Genomic DNA, 22,540 nt, shown 5'->3' on the forward strand with positions numbered 1-22,540 from the left:
TTATTCAGCTTGTAGAATTTTTTAGAGAGTATTTCAATTATATTTCATTTATCTCAAGTTCTACTCTTTGAGTTGTGACTGTGTTTTAATATCCCAGCCTGAAAGTTTGTGCTTAGACCAGAATGTTGGTCTAATGCCTTCTGACCTTTGCCAATTCATTATTTTTCTACACGACTTTGGATTTTAGCAGGAAGGGGCACAGAGCACTTGCAAAATCGCTTTATTTCTGTGCCAAGCAGCAATTTCTCAGGATCTGCTGTTTTTCCAAAGTTGTCAGTGTGATGTTGAGGGTTTTTCAGGTGTTTTACACTTGCAGAGCTGCTTCATGACAGTGTTGGATACTGATGATATTGCAACTGCAGTGAACAGCACAATTTGCCATTGGATTACACTTTCTTTGGCAGGTCAATAGTGCATTTTAGCTCTAATATAGTGCTTGGTGTTTGCCCTGGACAGTTTATTTTCAAATGTCCATAAATATGTATTTTTTAATTCTGTCTTCATATAATCTGAATGATTGGGATTTTTTTTTCATTGTCTTAAGATCAGTCTTTCCCTACTACTGTGGAAATATGGGGGTGTTTTTGGTGTAGGGTTTTTTTTTTTTGATGTGCCTTTGTTTTTCTAATCCTGGCTTAATTGTGTCTACAACATATTTCAGCCTTTAAGACCTATTTTCATCATGCTTTTTTTTTAAGAATTAAATAATCATCTGTTTTTAATAATAATCTTAACAGATGAGGAATTCTAAAGTGTGCAGAAACAGTTTTTTTACTGCAAAAGCTACAGTAAGTCTATTTTGCTATGAATTTCCTTTCACTTTATTGACCAACTAATTTTTTTTTTTTACCAGATGACAGAAAATTCAGGAAAACACATAATGAGGCTTGCTGCTGTTTTTGTTTTTAATTCAGCTTGCAAAAGGCTACTGGCAGGATTATATGTGATTAAGAAGAGTGAGTCAATTTGTATAAACTCCTTATTTATGCCATTTACACATCTTACACATTCAGTATCATCCCCTTCTCCTCTGTTGTGCTGTTCAGCTTTTTTCATGTTCTTTGACTCCTAAATTTAATAAAAAAGCAAGGTGCCACCAACAGTCTAAAAGAGAAATATTACATAAAATAACCATGGCTTGAAATGTTCCTTTCTGTAAAGCATTAAGAAATGCAGTTGTTAGAGACTCCAAACACAATGATCAGATTAGCTTTTCTATTATAAAATTATTCCAAAACTGTAAAACCTGATGCTTTAGCTGCAAAGCAAGAAAACCCCAAAAAACTGGTCAAGAAGTAGTTTCTTTTTCAGATTAAGAAGTGATTCTGTCTTTGGGCATGAATTGCATTTCCTTCAGCTATTATAGGAGAATAGGGAAGGTGAATATTCTCATGTCACCCGCAGAGGCAAGAAATGAACTTCAGATCAATACCTCTGCAACTGTTAGATATCTAAAACCAGGGCAGACCATACAATTAAAGATAATTTAGAATTATTAAGTTAACTAAATGGTTGTTTTCTAAAGTCACTTCCTTTTGCTTTTCTGTTGCATGTCAGACACAAGTTGGTTGGTTTTGGACCAATATGTGTCACAACTTCTGCTATGCTGTAGGTAAAACATGGGAAAAATTACAAGTTCAGGTTGTTTCAGAGAGGAGACTTCCTACAATATCAAATATAGATGAAGCTTTATTTCAAATAAGGTATTAATACTGTTTGTGTTTCAAGAAATTATACTGAAATGTTTATTTATCTTCTAGGAACACATGTAAAACAGCTGAAAGAAGAAAGGCAGGAATTCAGGAGAACCCAGCAGTAGCTTTGATAATTTGCATAGTAATGCTCAACAAATGCAGTAGCACTTTTCACAGTGTTCCAGGGTGGGGAACTGTACACACTTCTGCACCTGAGAATTCCATTTACCAGGCTACTAGATAAGAATCTGAAGGAAAAACAGAGCAAGTTATGATAAAGGCTAGAAAGAATAAATATACATGTGCATGTTTGCTATACTGGTATTTTAAAATTCTCTCTGTGCACAGCTACACTGTTAAACTTTACATTTTAAATTGATAATTCTTGTATATGAAGTAACTCTCATGATCTCTCTGTTGTTGAGATGATACAGCTTTTTTCTTTTAAGGCCTTTTCATTTTCTGCTATTTTTCTTGTGGATTCTTTTGCCTCAGCAGTTAACTCTTTTTATCTAGCAGTCTTGTATCTGAGTAATGAAATGAGTCTGAACACAGTCTCATGATTTTGGTAGTGCTATTCTATTTTAGTTTACAATTTCCTTTAAACTGGGCAAAATCTGAATGACGCAGCAAACCAAGAGGCCTTAGCAATGTTTGCTGTTAAAACTGGAGTGTTCAATTCTTTGTAAAGCATCTTTAAAATATTAAGCTGTGCTGTACTAAGTATTTAAGGAACAAATGTTTTAGAAGTGTCTGTATTTGAGAAATAAATTGTGGAGGTTTAATTTTCAGAAAGAAAAGCCCCTGTACAGCAGCTAAAGGAGTTCATGCTCTGTCGTGTCTGGGCATCTGGAAATACTCACTAGATAAATGTGTTCTTTTTTTGGATTTAGCCTCCTGGATCTAGTGTAAAACTTGATGTTCAGAAACCCTATTGGCAAAGGTTTCTTAGCATCTAAGCATATGAATTTAATTCCTGCATTGCTTTTGAATATGGATCTCTGCCATCAAATAACTTAATTTGCCTTTGTCAATCATGGAAAAGTATTTTTATACTTCAGTGACTGAGGCTTTGCTTTTTCTGGTGTGAAATATCACATCAGCTTTCCATCAGCTCAGATTGGTTCTCACTATTTTAGTTGCATGGTTTCTTGCTGTGCTGTAAGGGATTTCATGATTAAATCTTACCAAAATTGAACCCAAATCTGACCTTTCAGACCAATATAAATTTTACTAAATAAATATTCTCATTAATCTTTTGCTAATATTATCCTGAATTTAAATTTCTCTCTTTGTTGTCATTGATTACTAAAATATAAACTGGGAGGTTTCACAGCAGTAGGACATCAGAACAGTGATTATGCCTGAAGGGATACAGGAAATGCTTTCTTTTTGGTGTATCAGATTCCTTACTGTGGATTTAATTAGTCTTTTTTTTTCCCACTTGTAATTGATGATCTGGAATCTGCAGAATAACATTCTAAGTTGAGATTTAGATTTATTCTCTGTTATGTTCTTGGTGTACCTTGACTAACTTTTCAGACATGCCTGGGCATAAGTGGCTTTTCCCTTGAAAATAGAATGATTATTAATAAAAAAATACACAAACGTCTGGAATAGATGCTGGCACCTAGCACATTGTGTCTAGTACATTGGATGCCTTTTCACAGCCCTTGCAGCATCTCTGTGACTCTTCATGGTTAGCCCCTGTTTTGTAAGCTGAAACATGGATATGTTAAAGAAAAAGTGACATGATTTGCAGTGAAGTGGACCAATGTAATAAGATATTTCTTCTGACACTTCTCAGAGTACCATAGAAGTATGGAAGCACTTTACAGAAGTCCATCTATTGAAATCCAGTTTTACATTGACTCTTATCTAAGATAGCTATCTGTAGTGTTCTTTGTTTCCATTAGATAGTTGGGAGCCTTTGGCAATTCCAGCATCCTTCTTTGTGAGACTAAAAATATCTTGACACACAAAAGTACTTTCAAGACTGACTGCTGCTCCTGTATGGGGAAACTAGCAATCTCAGGGGCTTGCTTTTTTTTGTTTGGTTCCCCCTACCTTGTGTGGCATATCTTTTATTCCATAAACTGTTATGAGATGGAAGAGCTTCTTTTATTGAAACTTCCAGGATTTTCAAATTTTGTGCAAGAATGCTTAGTAGTATTTTTAAAAATTGCATATTTTTTCTGAGAACTTTGAATTAATGAACTAAAACAAAATCTTAAGACTTGGAAACAATAACACTTTAGTGTTTTCTGCCTGGTAATATAACAGAAAAGGATTAGGAAATTTTGTTAGTTCACCTTCCTAATTGTGAATACAGGAATAGAGCTTTACACACAATAAGGATAAACTGACATAACAAATTTAAAACAACAGGAGAAACAGAAATTATCTCTATTTACATACAGTACATCCATCAATAGCATAACTGGCAAACATGCAACTCTTTGAAGCACAACCAAATTGTTTTTTATAAAAACTAAAAGCCCACTAAACACTTGTGGGGAGAAGGAAAAAGAGGAATATCTTGGCCTGCTTCATTCATGGCAGAGGCTGAAATAGTATTCGAGCAAGTCTGCTTTGTTTGGTGTGTGTTTTTGTTAGTGTTTTGTCAGTGGAGCAATGGGATAATAAGGCATGAGGAGGCAGGAGAAGTAGAGCTGACATACAGCAACAGCCACAACTGTTTTTTGGGATTTGGTACAAACTCAAACGTTTTCCTTTTGTCTTAGGTGCTGTCTGAAGTGCCACATGTACTGGGTGTTTTTTTCCTTTGTTATCAGATTTTACCAAATCTGTGGTCAGCTGAAAGTGCTAAAGTCATGTTTTATGGACTCATCCAGGTGGATTAGATGGGAAGCACTTCAGTTTGTGGGTGAAATTCTCTTTACAAGTGAAGGTAATACCACATCTCAGGGCTAGAGCAGGGAGAGCCTGTGGAAGGCCTGTGCTGATGGAACAAACTTTGATCCTAAATGCCCAGTTTGTTCCTTCAGAGAAATGCCAGGAAAGAATTGTTATCTTGATTAATGCCAACCTCAGGTGTACTGTACTACAGGCAAACTTTAGGCTCACCTCAGGGGAATATTAATTAGCACCAGCACACCTACTGTTCTGTCATGAGAACTTAATTGCTTTAGCCCAGATGAGAACAGTGATTCATAAAACAGAATTTAATGACTGTATTAGAGAAATGGTTGTGAATAAGAACATAAATTAATCTCTGGAGTAATTCCTTCTATAACATGAAATTGGGAATGTTTCTGCAAATTTAGCTTTATATCTAGCATACTAATTTAAATTTCTTTTAGCAAAATATTAATTCCATTTGATTTATTTTTTAACATGTGCAAAACTGACTACTTCCAACATATTAGAGTAATACTAGAACATTGATTTGAACATTTCATTAGGTGGAGAAAGAAGTGTGTATTTGATGGGTCAAGTCCCTTGGTCTCAACTAGTTTCTCTTGGGTGAGGTCACGTCTACCACTAAGAAATTTTATCACCTGAGCATTTGTCACCTGCCAGCTGTGCTGTGGAGCACGTGGGTGCTTGGCTGCTGTGGCTGGTGCCTCTGGCTGCTGGGACACCGTGGTGGCCAAGGCTCTGGTGGGGGTGAGAGCCCAGAGCTGGCAGCTGCTGCCATCCCCAAAGGCCTGGAGCGTGTCCAGGCTGGTGCTGTGCCAGCAGAGCAGTGTCAGCTCAGGGCTCGTGTCATTTGTGAAGGTGCCTTCCCTGCAAGGACTGCATTTTGCCTGCTTCATTTTGAGGTGCTCTGGGTATTGTGGAGGCATGGCAAAAAGGAGGCAAGAGCTTACCAAAAAAATTGGTTGGATATGACACATGTAAGATAAAAAAAGTATTAAGTGATCATTTTAAGGTTGCCTTTATTTAAAAACGTTTATAACGTGATTGCAGATATGTTTACTTTGAAAAATTTATTTGAGAAATGAAAGAGTTTCATTTGGTATGCTGTGCTATATTTTAGCTGCATGCCTATAATTGAATTTACTCTGCCCTGAAACTATTTGTCCTCCTTGCTGTGTGCTGAAGTTGGTGTTATAAATACATATATGGTTAAGGAATACCAAGTCTGTCAGCACTGGATGAGTGTATGGTGAGAGGTGAGGGCTATTGAATAAAAATCCTGGTGATATTATAAATACATGGTAATAAAAATGAGAGTGAACAGAAAAATTGTGAATGTGATTTTTGGTAGTTTCTCTATCTCTTTGGTAACTGCTGCTGCTTGTACTTTAATAGAGGAAAAAAACCTAAATCTAATAGCAGATAGGAGGGGAACTTCTGAGCATATCTGGAATGGGAACATAGTCTTAATACATGAAGGAAGCAGGTGTGCATGAAGGCCCTGGAGTGAATGTTACCCAAACAATGCCACTTTTGAGATAAGCAATGTATTTTCATAAATCTTTTCTTGAGATAGAGAAGAATGTTCTTTTTTAAAATTAGTTTGTGCAAGCTTGTACTTAATGCTTTGAAGGGAGGTTGTGAAAAATGCCTGGGGAAATTGGGAGCAGATCTTGCTAAATTTAGCTATTGAATTCATGCTGTGAAATTCTTTTAAGGTCTTGCAAAATCCTATTCTAAAGTAAAACAGAAGTTTTGAAAAACTGATGCAATACACACTCTATATCCTAAAACTGATGCAATACACAGTCTGTAGCCTAAAACTGATGCAATACACACTCTATTAGCCTTCCACTGATGTATTTTCATGACTGAAGTAAGCAGGAGGAAGAAAGTTGGTAATTCATTGTATTTTGTTTATTAGTAATGCCCTGTTTATTTGCTATTAAAATTCTGAGAAAGTATGAACTAGCTCTCCTTTTGTGACTGAGAAATAAAACTTTCTGAAATATTAGCTGTAAAAATCCAAAATTTTGAGTTTTTATTTCTAGAGCTCTCTTCAGAAATTCTACTGTACCCTTTCTACTGGGATCCTGAATCATCCTGTAGAAACAATTTTGTAAGACTTTGTATTTTCTGATTAGATATTTATAAACACATATTGATTCTTTATGCAGGAAGAACTTTCCATACAGCTAGGAAGCATATTGATATTGTTATGTTGGTATGTGGGAATATAATAATATTTCAATTTAGTGTAGTGCCAATGGCATATCTGGAAAGCTTATTTTTGTCAACTGTCCAATTCATAAAAGAATCTACTGAAAGCCATATGTTCTACTGAAATATGAAATGATAGATGATCTCATGTCAGTGTTATCAGCTGGATCAATGAATGTCTAAACCTCCTTTTCCTCCTGTGAATAATGCAGGATTTGCTTAATGTGTGCTGAAAACACCTTTCTTGATGAGAATAATTTACCTTTTTTTTTAATATGCTCATGCCAACTTTTTATTCAAGTGCAGTTATTTTGGTGGTTATGCACAAAGAATAGGGAAGAAACAGTAAGAGGCCCTCACGTTAGAGCTGGACTAATTTATTCATTTATGGTATTTACAGCATACTGTAAAATGTGTAATAAGAGGAAACTATTCAGACTTGTTAATGGTGAAGTGGCTGGAGAGTTAAAAGCTCCTTTAGCTTCTACTTCACCATTTATGACCTAATTCATAGATTCATCTTTCCCCGTGACAAAATTGAAATGGAACCTTTTCAACTTCTGGTGCCAATTTTCAGTGTGCCAAATCCAACTACCTCCAGTCCTTTGCTTTCCAGCAAAACTACCATCTGCTTCACAAAGAAATGGGGAGGCTTCAAGTCCTGCAATTAAAATTGGCATTTCAGCAACAGTGCTGTATTATTTTTATTGAATGTTTATTTATTTAACAAAGTGGAATTCAAATTTGCCAATCAGTGTCCCATTGTGAAGTGTGACATAAAGCCCACAGGAACAGACAGCTGCTAAGAAGTATTTGGATTTTCTTGGACAGACTGGAGGCAATTTTTTTACAAATTAAGTTTTTTTTTTTTGGTTATATTTATTGCTGCATTTTTGATGCAATGCCAGCACCATCAACTTCTGGTACCAGAGTCACAAAAGATTGTTACTTTTTGGTTTCTTTCTGTTTTCCCCATATCTCTCTTTTGAAAGAACTTATAGGCTGTTCTGTATGTATGCAGTTATAAAAAAAATTCTCTCCATTATGTTGTGCTCAGACTTACCTTGACTATTTGCCTTTTCACTACTCCCATCTCACCTCCCCTTTGTGCTTTTATTGCCCCTTTCTGGGTCCAGTTTTTCTGAAGATAAGCCTGGCAGCAAAGAATAGGTAATTATTTCTCAGCCAGTTTCAATCTGAAAGTTCAGAAATGATAACACCTCTTTTCATCCTCTATTTTCCCCCCTTGTGCCTTTTGCTGGCTCATGCCCTGTTCCTGGTTGCAGTTCCTCACCATTCTTTTCTCGGTGCTTTCTCCCAGTTCTTGTCCTGCCTTTTGCCTCACAGATGTTTGCACATGGCTCTTGTGCCTGGGGTTGCCTATTCATTTGGAGAATATGTCTTTGTACAGATTGGAGTGAGTATTAGGTTTTGCTTAAATGAGTTTTAACGATTGTTTCTGCTGGTACTATCTCCTTTCCATTGCCATCACTTCCTCTGTGAATTACAGCGTAGGAGTGTTTGTAAAACCAAACTTCTGGAAGTGAAGGAATGTAAAGTGTTTGATAACGACGCCTGGTTTTTCTTCTCTTAGTTTTGCTATCTTTATATTCCACTGTACATTTGTCTGAGGAGGGAAGGAGGGAGGAATAGCATGTCCCTGGAGTGACAGTAGAGGTGGGCTGTGTTTCATATGCAGCTCAAAAATAATGATTCTGAGCCAACAGAAGTGTGTTGCTGAATGTTGAGAGAAACAGCACGACAGCAGAAAGACAAAATATGAAACAGATGTACCATATGTTACTGTGCACTTGTTTTCTGTAATAAAACCATGAGGCATGCAAGAATAAGTGTATCATAAAAAAAATTAAATTTGATTTCTTTTTGCAGGGGTTGGGGAAAGCCCCAAATTTATATTTGATTTATTCAGAGGAACTACCCTTAGGTCTGAGTATAGTGTTGTATTATAATCACTGATGATGGGATTTTTTTGCACTTTTTTCTGTGTGTTTTTGGCAGTGGGGAAGGCCTAAAATGGGCTCTAAACGCCCTCAAAAGTGGATATAAATATTATTTTTGCAAGAGAGAACAGACTTCTAGGTGAAGAATTTATCAAATGTAGATGTATCCCACACTAATACCTGCCCTAGGTGTTCTTGGGGAAATAATGGGGTTTAGAAGGCATATATAGCTTTTATGCAATGGAAAGTGGATGGATGTGCTAAGATTTCCTTGCTGTTCCTGACAGCCTCCAATTATTTCACCACAGCAAAGGGTAGAAAATGGGTGTGAATGTTACCTTTAAGATTTGCATGTGGGAATTACCTGAATTACAGAGTATATTTATTGGTAAAGTATTTTGTTACCTCCTACTTGTTAAAAAAAAAAAAATCGAATAAAATAGTGGTTTAGTACTTAATGCAAACTGATCCACTAGTGAGAAATGAGGCACTATCGAGTTCTGTGGAAATTTCTGAGGTCTCCGAGTTGTCTGAAAATAAGAATCTTTTGTAAAGTCTTCAGGACATTTTCCACCTGTAAAAGAAAGGAAAGGTCCACAGTTTTCTCTCTATAGCCCCACCCATCCTAGAAAGCTCCACAGAAAAGGGACTTGAGTTATTCTATAGAGAGTTTAGCCCTTAGTTTTAGAAATTGCAAATGTATTGAAATAGCAGATTAGAAACATGTTAAATCATGTCCTCAACATAATGATTTTTCTTGTTCTGTCTTAATTTTATGATCTGTCACAGTAATTTGTGAAACACCCACATTACTTTTATGCATGAGTAAAGTAACTTGTTCAGTATGTGCCTCCCAGTTTCATATATGCAAGATATTGCACTTCAGTAATTTTTACTGAAATAATATCAAAAGTGCTTCACTTAATGTTCATATTGTAGCTGCAGGTGAATATCCCAATGTGCAAAGTGATCTCGAAGTTCCTTCAGTGTTTAGCTTGATGGAAAGAACTTCACTCTGAAATGAAATAGAAATAATCTTTGAAGCATTGCAAAGTACCTGTTATTAAGGGTTAGTAGGATTGGTACCTCTATAACTCTATGAATTTCCTATATAACTAAGATAAAATCTGTGAAATCTTGCATTTGAATAAGGGCACAAAACCTTATTCAGATAGGCAAAACTTCATACCCATAAATGAGCTGTGTTCTTTGTATTGTTTTCAATACAATTTTTCTGTGTAACTTGATCCTATGTTAAAAGCAATGATTCAACTTTAGATTTTTGAACATATGAAGTTTGCATTATATTATTATTGTAGGTGTTCTGTAGTACCTTTAGGTCAGAGATATTTTCATTGATAGCAAGTAAAAGGGAGCTCATCTCTTTTGTTAAGAACATTTATCAAAAAGTGGAGTTAAAGGTTCTGTATTGAATAGACTAAAATGCCATTTTTTGATATGTATGTTTTAATGGGTAAAAATGAGGTCATTACAGAAAACTCCTTAGGAGTTACAAGAGTCCTTCATTTGTTATCTAAGGAGGTCTGAATTTTGATGTGCTTAAAAGATTTTCATTATACATGCTTTTTTTTTATACATGCACACATTCCACTGTGTAGCTCCTGTGCTGATTGACACAATAAAATGGAAAAGACAATCACCCTAGCTTTTATAATAATGATTTAATTTCTGATATTGCATCTGGACCAATTTTTGAGAACATCTGAGACTTCTGCTTTGATCCTTGATTTATTTTTTGGGCTGTAGTGCTTTTTGATCTGTATTGGGGGACTGAATACTTTCGTAGCCAGGGATGTGCTGGCTTCTCTTCTCTGCTAGTTCCTGTTATCACCTAAGAATGAGCTGGGTCTATGCTTTCCCTGTTAGTCAGAAGTTACTGGGATTTCAGTTGTTCCAGTTACTTTAAACTGTTACTTGCTAGGAAGGTCTTGAGGTGTTGTCTTTTTTTCCCCATTTTTTTTCCTTTTTTTTTGATTTGTAAGACATACAAAGTCATACAATTACAATCTTTTCTATAAAAGTACAGCACTCAGCTTGTGTTTGAACTTCATTTAAACTCCACCTCTCCCTGTAAGTTTAAAGGATTAATTACCTGTGTGGACTTGCTTTGTATTCCAAACACCTCCCATAATAGGAGCAAAGTGATCACAGTCATAAATAATGACATCATCAATGAACAGTGACATCATCTAGGCAAATACATCAGTCTGTGTTGCAGACATTCTTTCATTCTGGTTCTCTCAAGCAGGGAATCTGTCTCCAAATCAGGGGAAAAAGTGCCAGAAGGACACCTCGATCTGGAGCCATGCCCACAGCAAACCTAAATTAATTGTTGGCAAACCTAGAGCAAATGCTCTTGTTCACAGGCACGTTGTGCTAATTCACTTCACAAAAGTTCTTCAAACACTGAAAAGTTTTCATCTCTCAACTTGAGCTGCTGCTGTGAAATGCAGGTGTAATGTAAAAACTGCCCTGTAGATTCATTACAGGATATTTTAGGAGAAAATGCATTTGTGTTTAGTGAAGGCAAGACTTTACTGGAGAAAACAAAAGTGTTGAGATGTACCACCTGATCAGGACTGTTCTGACCTTTATAGAAAAAGCTTCTTTAAGTGGGTGCCGTTTACTTTGGAAAGCACTCAAAATCCAAGGCACCAGATATAAGCTACCAGATATAGTTGCTTTACCATAGAAGTCTGAATTAAGAAAATAAAATCGAGTTCAGAGGGATCAAGACTGTCAAAAAGCTTGTAAAGTTTAAAATCAAAAGTCTAAAAGTGCTTCCTTTTCCTGTAACTTTCAAGTAAAGCACATTTGGATGTTTCTTTTGTATGTCATGAAAATGTTGATTTTACTGCTTCCCATAGTAAGAGCCAGGAAAACCATCAATGTACTGCTAAGTCTACTTAGCTGAAGCTGTTGCAAATACTTGCATTATTTCTGCTGAAATGAAATTTGAATTCTGGCGAGTGGAAGTATGGTACATTTGGGTATTATTTATAACTGGCTACAGTGCATAGATTTATTTATTGAATGGTTTTATCAGATGCTTGCATTGAATCAGGCTTCGGGACAGAAAAATGTATCTGTGCATCAGTAATAACAGCCTTCTGGTATTTTGTCTCCAACAATTGAATTTAATACAATAAAAACTGTGAGCATACTTTCTTTTGTAGGCAGGTATGTAGTTATCAATCTTTTGGTGTTGGGTTAACTTTGAGCACAGTTTCATTTTGAAGAAACTTTGAAAAGGATGTAGTATAGAATATACAAATGAAGTTGCATAATAAGTCTGGGCAGAGATGCTTGATTATTAGGATTTATTCTGAAATTCTTGGTTAGGCTTAGCACAGTTAGCTAAAGAGAGGTCTTACAGGAGGTCCCTGGTGTTTTGTCAGGCTACCCAAGTAAGAAATTATTGAGCTCTTTGCCCTGAACTTACAAAGACTCTACTATTTCCATTCTAGGTATTATTAGGGAAGAAGGTGATAAAAGATTCTACAGAACAAAATAATAATGTAAAGTCTATTTTACTACAAAGGCAATTAAAAGTTTAATTTCCTTTGTTTTCTGAAGTGCCTGGAGCCATTTTCTCTTCTATTTAGTGATAGTTAAAAATAAATGATCCAGCTGGCTGAAAGCTTTTCACTTGGCAGGTAAACAATATTGCTCTCCAAGGAGGTCAGGATATTTTTGCATTTCATCATTCCTGGAATTTGTTTTTTATGGTCCAGCTTGATTAAGCCTCCTGTGGCACTGGAAGAAAAGGAAGCACACTTCGTAAAGCAAGAAAATTGCTATTGACTAATTGATGTTTAGGACAATAAAAATTTTATTTCTTTTTGCTCCCTTTCTAATACTACTTTTACTAAACACAATGCAGAGTAATCACAGACCAGTTACTTAGAAATATGCATCGATTATTTATTTATTTAATTGTCAATTATCTTGCTTGTGGTTTCAGCCCAGCTGGCACCTGAGCCCCACACACCCACTCCCCTGGCAGAGCATTGGAAGGGTGAAAGTAAGATACAAATAAAAAAGAAATAAAGAGATATAAACTCATAGAAAGCAAAGCATTGCAAGGTAGATGGGCCCCTCCAACCAGTTTTCCTTCTCTTTGAAACTGAAGAGAACCAGCAGAGCCCTACAGTGATTACAGCATCTCCTGTTACCCTGGCCAGAGGAATTTTTTTGCCCAGTGAATTATATGGGTATCCCCCTCCGTTTTTGTCTGAGAAATGCCTGAAGAGCAGCAAGTTCTCCCCATGCAAGTACAAGTAATCAGCACACATTCCACTGGAGCTTGCTGGGAGTTTTGGGGAGCTGAGAGATGAAAAGGAATAGGGCCGATCCCAATACATGTGTACATTTTACTGCAGCTAACAAGCTTTTTATATATAAATGTGCATACAAGGAAAATATGTGGAGTTTGGAATGGACAGCCTTTATCTTTTAAAGTAATCAATAATAAAAAATGCTTGAGAGTTTTTAGATTTTGGTTTGTCAATAAATATTTATGATGAAGGGAGGAAAATGGAATGGTTGTTCACATTATCATATCCAGATACTCGATTCTTACTGAATATGGATAACACTCAGGATTTCTACAGGCTCTGTGTATCAAAGGGGAAAAAAAAATCCTCTAATCCTCTCTAAAAAGTATAATATGTTTTACTAAGGTTTTTGGCAGTAGAAATGGGCAGAGAGCTATTTTAAGGTACACTTTTCTATAAAGGCTTTTTTGCTCCAAGTTTCAGAGTACAAGTGGCCTAGACTTCTTTCTCTTAATAGATAAAATTCAATATCTAGGACTGAACTTGTTTCCAATACAGCTGAGAGTATTAAAGAGAGAGTCAAAGTAACAGATGAATCATGGAGCTGATCAAGGTTATTTCAGTAAAGGACAGTTGGGACAGGTAAAAAAACCCCAGTGAGTACCTTTGGCTTGAATAGACTGAATGTGCTGGGTTTTTGTTAGAAATGACAGCAAGTGGTTCATTATTCAACTGAATTTTGGATTAGGAGTAAAGTTATGTTAAATATAAAGTATGAAATAGGCCTTTGAGCTAAGGCTCTCTGGTTCACTGTTGCAAACATCAATGAGGTCAGTATGTCGTGTTTGTGAGTACAATTACAGTTTTAATGCTCTAGTCTTTTCTTCTTTTTTTTTTTTTTTTTTTTGGTAGAATTAGGTAAGTGATAATACAGAGGAATTGAAGCAGGAAGAGAAGGGAAAAAGCTGTAGAATTGATATCCTGTGTTGTCTGAGATAATGGTTGAAGAATTGACAAAAGGAGAGTGTTCCTTTGACCACCGATTTGCTTCTCTCATCATGTAACATCATTGTAGGAGATACAAAAAATGATCAGGAAAAAAATCAAGCCCATAATGCAGTTTTTACTGCCACCATTCTGGCAAGTGTTCTTGTTAGGGATAAAAGGTAGTGTAATGCCTTTGAAGTTCCATTTTATTCGCATTTCTAGGATTTCTAATCTCTTTCCTGAACTCCATGATCACACTTTTTGATGTCTAGTCCTCTTCTCCCCCATGTCCTTGAACACAGTCTGGCTATTATGTTTTTTGTACCTCTACCTCATTGGTGACAGTTCCATACCACTGAATGTGGCATCATTCCTCAGAGAAAAGGCCTTAATTATTTTTTTCTTGTGTAGAAATAACTTTTAATAAACGTGCCTGGGGTGGTTTCCTGTTGTTGCTAGCAACTTTGTTTCCGCTGTAAAGTAAATTTGAAATAAGTGAATTATCCTGTGATCATCAATCCACTTATTTCACCAGCAAGTTGATCTACAGGCTGCAAGTAAGAATGTCTGCTCTGGAGCACTAAAGAAGAGCATTGTGTTTAATGCTAATTTCTCTGTGCATCTCTAATAAAATGTCTCTTGATTGGAGCTATGCTAATGTTTAATTAACAGACTCTTCTGTTTCACATATTTGGAATGTAGAGTTAGACACAAGCTTGGCTTCTTGGGCTAATAGATTTGACTGTAAAGATGTTAGATTATACAGAAAAAAAACTGCTTTCCCCCCTTTTTCAGCTGAAAAAACGAATGCATTTTCTTCATAAGTATAGTATTATATTTAATGGCTTAAGATACAGGCTTTAAATTCATTTATAATAGCTGATATAAACTCTCATTTATGGTGGATTGTATCCTCTATAAGAACTTCCTTTGCATGAGGCTTTCTCATCTGCTGAGTAGCATGCAGGTTTGATCCAGAGGATTCTGGGGCAGATTTTACACCTCAAGGAGCATCTTGCATTATTGTTTACCTCAGAGGTGATGTAAGTGCATTTGCTCCTTTATAGATTGAGTGAGAAGGCAAACTGGAAATTATGGGAGCTCTAGCATGTGAAATAGTAGAGAGCAGTTCCCCTGTGATTAATCCTTTGCTGCTACAAATGATCTCATCTGTACAGCATTAGAGTATTTCAGAGCAGGATCTCTTCCAATTCTTAGTGTTTAGATGGCCCTGAGTAAGAGAACAATAATTCAGTATTTTATTACCTCTGGAAATTGCAGTTGTTTGAGATAGCAACAATATTAATTTTTCTGTGCAATTAGTGTCTATAAAACTGTTCCAGAAAAATGGAATAGGCTATTTATGTTACTAGGAATGCAGTGTGGAAATATCACCTTGCAGTGTGATGATTCTCCTGTAGGTTAGAGGAAGAATCTCAGACGGAGGGATTGGAATCAGCTCTTGTGGATTTGATGCAAGAATACTGGCTGATGACAGCAATGGTTATGAAGAGCAGTTTGAAATGTGGGAAAACAAAGGAACAATTATAAAGATCATATTGCTTGTCACACTCATCCTTCAGTGGTTGTGCTCTACAGGCTCCTGGGGTTGAAGGGGGAGCACTTGTGTTTTCCAACAGCTTTTCTTTTAAGGATCAACAAATACTGGCCAGAACAGGAGTGCAATGATGCTTTATTTCCCTTAGCCCTTATACAAAAATGTTTATCCTATAACCTTTACGTTGAAACTTATGTGCCTTTAATTATTTAATTTTTTAATATTGTCTTCAGTTTACCAGATTATTATTTAACTCGTGCTGTAAAATTTTGCTTTTTGCTAGAAATCTCCTAAAATTCTAAGATGGAATCTGAATGGTGTCCACCAGTAGAATAATTTATTTTACAATAATTAGATGATATAAGAACATGAATGAAGTCTGGGGTACTGAACCCAGGTAGTCTGGCTTCTGAGAGATTAACTGCAGCAATGTGTGAGTTATGTGCTTGCTAGTTAATTTTAAGTCTTTCATGACAGTCAGGGTATAAATTATAATTAGTGTGAAACGGAACTGAGAAGACACAGAAATATTTTCCTTGAGAAACACCTCTAGGAAAAGCTGTCTCACTAAATAATGATTGTCAGTGCAGTCTTCAAGCACCTGCATAGCAGAAACAGCAAAGCTTGTGAATCTTTTCAAGGTTTAATGTAAACATAATAAAAGATCGTGGAGTTTTGTGTGAAATATAAGATGCACCTGAGCATGAATTAAGAAGTAGAAAGATATAACTTTTTACAAAGAAAAGATCCCATATATTTTATTCAATTATTGACAGAAATTGACATTAGCTGAGCAGGATGCGTGGTTTTTATAATCATGTGTAAAGAATGGAAGGTAGTAGTACTTAAAACTCGAAATCTGAAATACTTAAGTGCTTAATGCAAAGTGCAGCGTTTTAAGTATTTAGTGCAGTGGTGTTGGGGAGGTGACAGTGCCCGTGTTGGTGGCTGCGCTGTGTCTGTCCCCTGTGGCACATGTGGGGCCGTGTCCCGCTGCCGGGCTGGCGGCGCACACCGGGCTGGGGTGAGCCCTGCCCGACCTGCACATGTAGAGCAGGAGCTTCACTTGTATCACAGCCTGGGGCCGAGAGCCACGGGCAGCTCGGTTTGCCGTGAGGTGCTGGTGTAAGTCAGTGTATCCATTGAACACGTGTGTGTGTATTTATACGTGCGCTTTGTGTCTGCGCGTCCCTCCACTACCGGGGGAAATTACGATCTCTTGTACAATACCTGATTTAGGCTGTTAATTGTGTCTGTCCTGTGATTTCTAACGCGTGGACAGTGTCATTTCCTGGTGCTGTGTTCGTGTCACGGTGTATTTCTGGTGGCCGTGGTTTGTCGGGCGCTGGCGCTCGGCGAGGCTTTGGTGGCCGCTGGGGATTCAGCGCCACCTTGTGGGGACGCCCAGAGCTGCAGGGCTGCCATGGACCTGTCCTGGGCGCTTTCGGCCCTGGGGAGACTCCTGCGGAATCTGACAAGAATAAACCCAGATTTAACAAAGCTCACCGTGAAACCAAAGCTCTCCCGACTTCTGAAAGCCTATGTTTGTTAACTGAAGGGATTTTTTTGAGCCCTAATGATTTCTCTTTGCTGTATATCTGTATTTCTTCAATAAACCAGGATGAAATGTCTTTCCAAATTTTGCTTTGTGATGCATCATTTGTCACTGTTGGATCTAACTGAACTCTGTTTTGAGTGGAGCCACTGAAATCCCTATATTGATTTTTTTTTCCCCCCCATTTTCCTTTAGCTGTATCAGAACACATAGTTCTAAGGCTCCTTTTCAAATTGTTTCAATGGGGAATGATTATGTATTATGGTTAATCAACTCACAGTACTATTCCCAGTAGTGAAAAAGAATTGAAAGCTGAAGAGTGCTCTTTTATGTATTTTGCTGATTAAAATAGACCAGGGAGAGGTTGAAATTGGAACTTGTATTTCTGGCTTACTAAAAGATGTGCTTGAAATTGTCACGTGAATAACTTGTATTCATATGATTTTTCTAGTGGCCGCATTTAAAAAAATATGGCTAGAAAGTTACAAACTGGAAAGGTGGCAAGGGCAAGAAGGTCAGCACAAATATTAAGATGTCCCCTTCCCACAGCTTTCAGTGATACTCTGCATTTGTCTCTTCTGTCAGTGGAGATTTCCTGTGTAGAAAGTTCAAGCTCTCAGCTCACACACAAATTAAACATCATAGTTTGCAATGCAGTGCTGAGGTTTTGTCTGGTCTTCTAACTGTCCTCTTGTGTCGCTCCATATACTGTAAAATAATCACCAAAATCTCCTCTGGAGAGACTGGCAGGCTCTCAGTCTGTTGGAGTTCCCTGTGTTGCTTCTTAGATATGATATATAAAATATGAACTTTTACTGTATGTCGAGTATCAAAGTCCTCTGAGAAACCAGCACTTACTGTATATTATGAGAATAGTTGTTTTCATTTTTTAACATCATCAGTGTTTTGTCCTTACTGTTTCCTGACAGTAGCAACATTTCTGTTCCGCTCTGTTCTGACTTTATAATTGGAAACACTGTTTGGACACCTCTACAGTTTTCCTTTATTTGCATTTCTCTTTGGTAGCTTCAGCAGAACTTGCACTTTGTCCACAGAAATCCCCTTCCTCAGATTTTATTTCTGTAGTGAAATAAATGGGATATTTCATTAGAGGCAGACTACAAAATAGGAAAATAGAGCCCAGCTCACATTCTTTTTTTTTTTTTAATCTGGGAAAAGGATTCATTTTATTTTCATTTTTTTTCAAGGTAATAGTGAGTTCTCTGCCAGAAGCAGAAACTCTATAGCAAAATTTCAAGCAGATAAAGGGAGGGTCTGAAGATCAAATACCACAAGTCTTTCAGTGTTTGAAATGTGACCTTGTTTGCTCTCAATGCTCTCCTTTTGTAAGCAATTTCTTGACTTTGTGCCTGAAAAAAATTCCTTTAAAGTACCCTGACCTCAGTTTTTGAGAAATAAGAAAGTAATAGGCCTGTTTAGCATCCAAGGTTTTTGCTATGCTATTATTTTGGCTGAACCAGCAGGCTGCACAATGCATTCTACTGTCCAAAAAGAAAGAGGAAAGTACTTGCCAAATATTTATTTTGCTTATCAGTTGTTTTCTTTTAAAGCTGGCAATCAGAAACAAAAAATTCTTAATTTTCTGTTCTTCGTTAAGTATAATTAGTTAGCACGATGGTTCACACTGGTGTTACAGTGCATAATGATGGATATGATAGTAAGGAGGCAAATGCTCACAGGGTTTTGAACAGGAACATTTTAGTCTTACATGACCATGGAAGCAGGAATAGAGCTCAGTTCCCTAGGACAAATGCAGATCTTGATTCACATGCAATCCTGCTTCTAAACTTAATACTCCCATTATGTGCATTTTGTTTTAATTTCTTGGCCCACTGTGATCATCACTAAACCTAATTTATCCTCAGGCCCCAAACCAGCAGTGAGGAATGCTGATCCTATGGCATTCTACTACTGTTTAAAAAAACTCCAAACAATTATGTGGTCCCTGGGGTTTTCTGAGAGACAAGACTGCACTGCAATACCTCACTAATCTATTCTGGCATCTGACAGGGCAGTGCTCAGTCTGTTGCTGGTCCACTGGGGACACATGTGATTTCACTTTCAGGGGAGCTCTGCATTTTCTTTTTCTTTAAAAACCCCTAAAATATCCCCACAGAACAAAAACATGCTCTTAGCTTCTCCCAACATTTGATTAATCAATTTCCGTGTTGATAACAAATATGTAACCAAATTTATGGAATGAAAATGAACTAAAAACCTGTAGCTTGGTGAGGCTGAGACAAATGATATTTTAATAGTGTTTCAGTCACCTTAGTTACCAGTTTGTGACTTGCTGCTTACTTAATCTGGATATGGGTGTTTCTGTACTGGGCATTGAATACATAATACCCCACTAATTATAACATGAGGAATATAATGCTATTTCATAAAACACCTGATATTGAACACCTCTATGCTGGCAAAAAAAATCTGCTTTGTGTGTGGAGACTTGAACTTAGAGATCAGGGAGAAATTATTTTTTTTTTAAATTTCCTCCAATTTTTTTTTCTTTTGGAAGTAAAACAGAAACAAAATTTCAGTCTGTACTAAATACACAGTGCAGTATTTTGTTAGTGAACGACTCTTATTCAGTTTTAAGAATTTTTTCCACAATGTTTTGAGAGCTTTGTGTATGTCTGCAAATACCTTGTCTAAATAGAACCAATTGAAAACCCTTGATAATGTACTGTTGCCTTCTGAAAGCTTGTGATTATTACTTTAGGGGTATACTTATTGTGTTAAATCTTTCTTCATCAGAAAGCTTTAACAGCAGAGAAGGCAATCTTGAAAACAAAGGCTTCCAGAAAGTACCAGGCAGTGCATCAGCAGAATTGAAACCTTCTAGCAGAATTGTTCCCTCTAGATAAAAGGCTGAGGAGATAACTGGAAATCTATTTCATGAGAAACAGAGAGCTAGGAGTGATGGGCTCCTGTGCTTTTTGTTCTTCTTTTCATCTTGTATCTATTTGTTACCAGTGGGGCTTTGGGTGAGGTAAGGAAAGACAAGAATTCTCCCTTTTCAAACCTGTGGTTATATCAGCAAACAGTGTTAAACCAAAGCTCTCTCCCATCTCACGCTCAGAATTTTTAACGCTGAAGATTCATCGTGTGTGGTCAGAATCTCTTGTGATTCCTCACAAATTAGATCTGTCTTCTCCTTCCAACTCTTTCTCTCAGTTCTGTCTTACTCAAGCAAAATGCTAGTCAATTGATTTTCAGTGGTGTTTTTGGATACCAGAATTATGAATTGTAATAGGCAGTTGAGGAAATGCATGAGAGAATCAATTTCTTAATTTATGGTAATGAAGAAAGTATCTTCAATTCCCTTTCTTTTTTTTCTTTACAGAAGAAAATTAGGATTTGCATGTTTTTCTTTAACAGTTCTTAGTTACAAATATTTGCAAGTCTAATGCTCATACTTACTTCAGCATAAATTTAACATACAAATTGATTTAGATGCAGTTCATAAGAAAGCTTTAAATAGTCTGTTTCCTTTCGATGATGATAGAGCCTCATACTGTGAAGAATTAAAATGGAACAGTGATAGATTGTGGAATAAATAAGGAAGCTTGATTTTAGAGAATGAGAGTAAGGTTGACAGTATAATTTGCTGTTATATTTGTCCTGGTGTATTGTTCAGTTATAGCTGTAGCTTTCCTTAGCATACAATTGCACAGGAGAATTTTTTTGCACAGTCTTCTGTATCATTTTATATTTGCCACTGCCAAGAGACTAGATTATGTCAGCTGATTCAGCCCTGTCAATTCTCTATTTACTGGAGTGGGAAAGAAACGGGAGGAGCTAAAATCCAGTGTACTGGGTTCTTGAATGTGTTCTTTGCTTTTGATGGTGCAAAGCATGAGAAGCTGTGTGCTTCTGTAGGTGGACCAGCAATTTGAAATCAGCGAGTCTCCGTGTGAATTCATTCCCGTCCACTGTTCAGCAGTCCGTGGCTTTGGGATGCTCTCAGTGTGTTTATGTGGCCCAAAGCACACTGTGGCAGGAGAGTTCTCAGGCAATTTTTTTGGGTATAGTTGGTGGGCAAAGACTAGAGGAACTCCCTTGTGTGGAACATGAATTGAAGTCTGGGAAAATCCATTAGTTCATCTTCCTTTTATAGTTCTGTTTCAGTTTATGGGGCAATTCACAGTTCCATGGATTGCTTCTTGGAGCTGGGCTGTGGAGAAGGATTGCAAAACTAGAGAGAACTACTTATAAACTGTCAAGAACTTGGCATGGAAATATTTCTGGTCAACTGGTCCATTTTTAATAGAAATTATGAAAAAAATCTGATAGATCTTGTATGGAGTTTTAAAAAAAAATCCTGTAAAGTTCTGCGTGTGTAAGGACAGCCATGTGACAGATATTCACAGCACTCCTACATTCCTTCCCCTGCAGTTAATTATACAATTTCTTTCCACCCTCACAACATTTGTTCTTTACTTTGCTTAGCAAGCTGCAGATACAAAAATCTGTGCCAGGAGAAGTCTAAATCTGGTCCACCGTGTTCTAAGTCTTGAAGGTGTACCCAAATGGATTCTTTTATGTCAGAGTAGCAGTAGTCTGCCACAGTTGAGGCTGTTAGTTTCAACAGAATTCCAGAGAAGCAGCCAGAGCTACTGTCACACCTAGTGACAAACGTGGGTCTGGGTAGAGCCTAAGGACAGCATGCACAGGCTGCTGGGGGCAGAAAAGGAACCTGTCTCATTTATCTTAACTAGAATTGCTGTTTGAGTTCGGATTTCTAATTATTTTTATGTTGATCCAACAACTTTTGGTTTCTACAGCTTGCATTCAGAAGGTTTGTGTGTTAGCAATGTGTATGTCAAGTTTACTTTTATCTGTGGGTTAAAACATGATATTTTAGAATTAGTTTTCTTTTGCTCAGCTAGATCTTTATAGACATATTGACATTTGATATATAGAGACTACTTGACTTTGGAAAAACATTCATTTGTAAATAGATTGTAGCATGAAGTAATAAATATTATCTGATTTAACATTAGGGGGTTGTATCTTAAATCATTATTCAGAATAGGGAAAAATTGTCTATTTCTTGGGTACTGGTAGTTACTGAGTATTGCTGTTGCTTAGTTGTAGCATAGTAGTGCAGAAAAGGTTCTTGGTCAGGTGTGAGAAGTAGAACAGTGAAATAATTCTGGAATCCAGTCAGTCTTGGGGTCACAAACAGTTGGCACATTAGTAGATTCAGGGTGAGGAAGTTTCTACATCTAAAGGAGTTTTAAATTTACTAGAGTTTTTCAATAAAACATGGCTCTCAATTAGCAGCCTACATGTGTATGCTCTCCACTGAGTCTGTGCCTAATAAGATGCAGGTACTAGGAGAATTAAGATCTGGACAT

At 36.9% G+C, this 22,540-nt stretch overlaps 1 protein-coding gene across 17 annotated transcripts in view; it reads left to right on the forward strand.

The window, feature by feature from the left end:
* The window catches only part of ERC2 (ELKS/RAB6-interacting/CAST family member 2), a 407,597-nt gene that overhangs the window by 24,284 nt on the left and 360,773 nt on the right, over positions 1–22,540 (forward strand). The gene's annotated exons all lie outside the window — the stretch shown is intronic.

Source organism: Sturnus vulgaris, chromosome 11 (assembly GCF_052056855.1).
Source record: "Sturnus vulgaris isolate bStuVul1 chromosome 11, bStuVul1.hap1, whole genome shotgun sequence".
Classification (NCBI taxonomy): Eukaryota; Metazoa; Chordata; class Aves; order Passeriformes; family Sturnidae; genus Sturnus; species Sturnus vulgaris.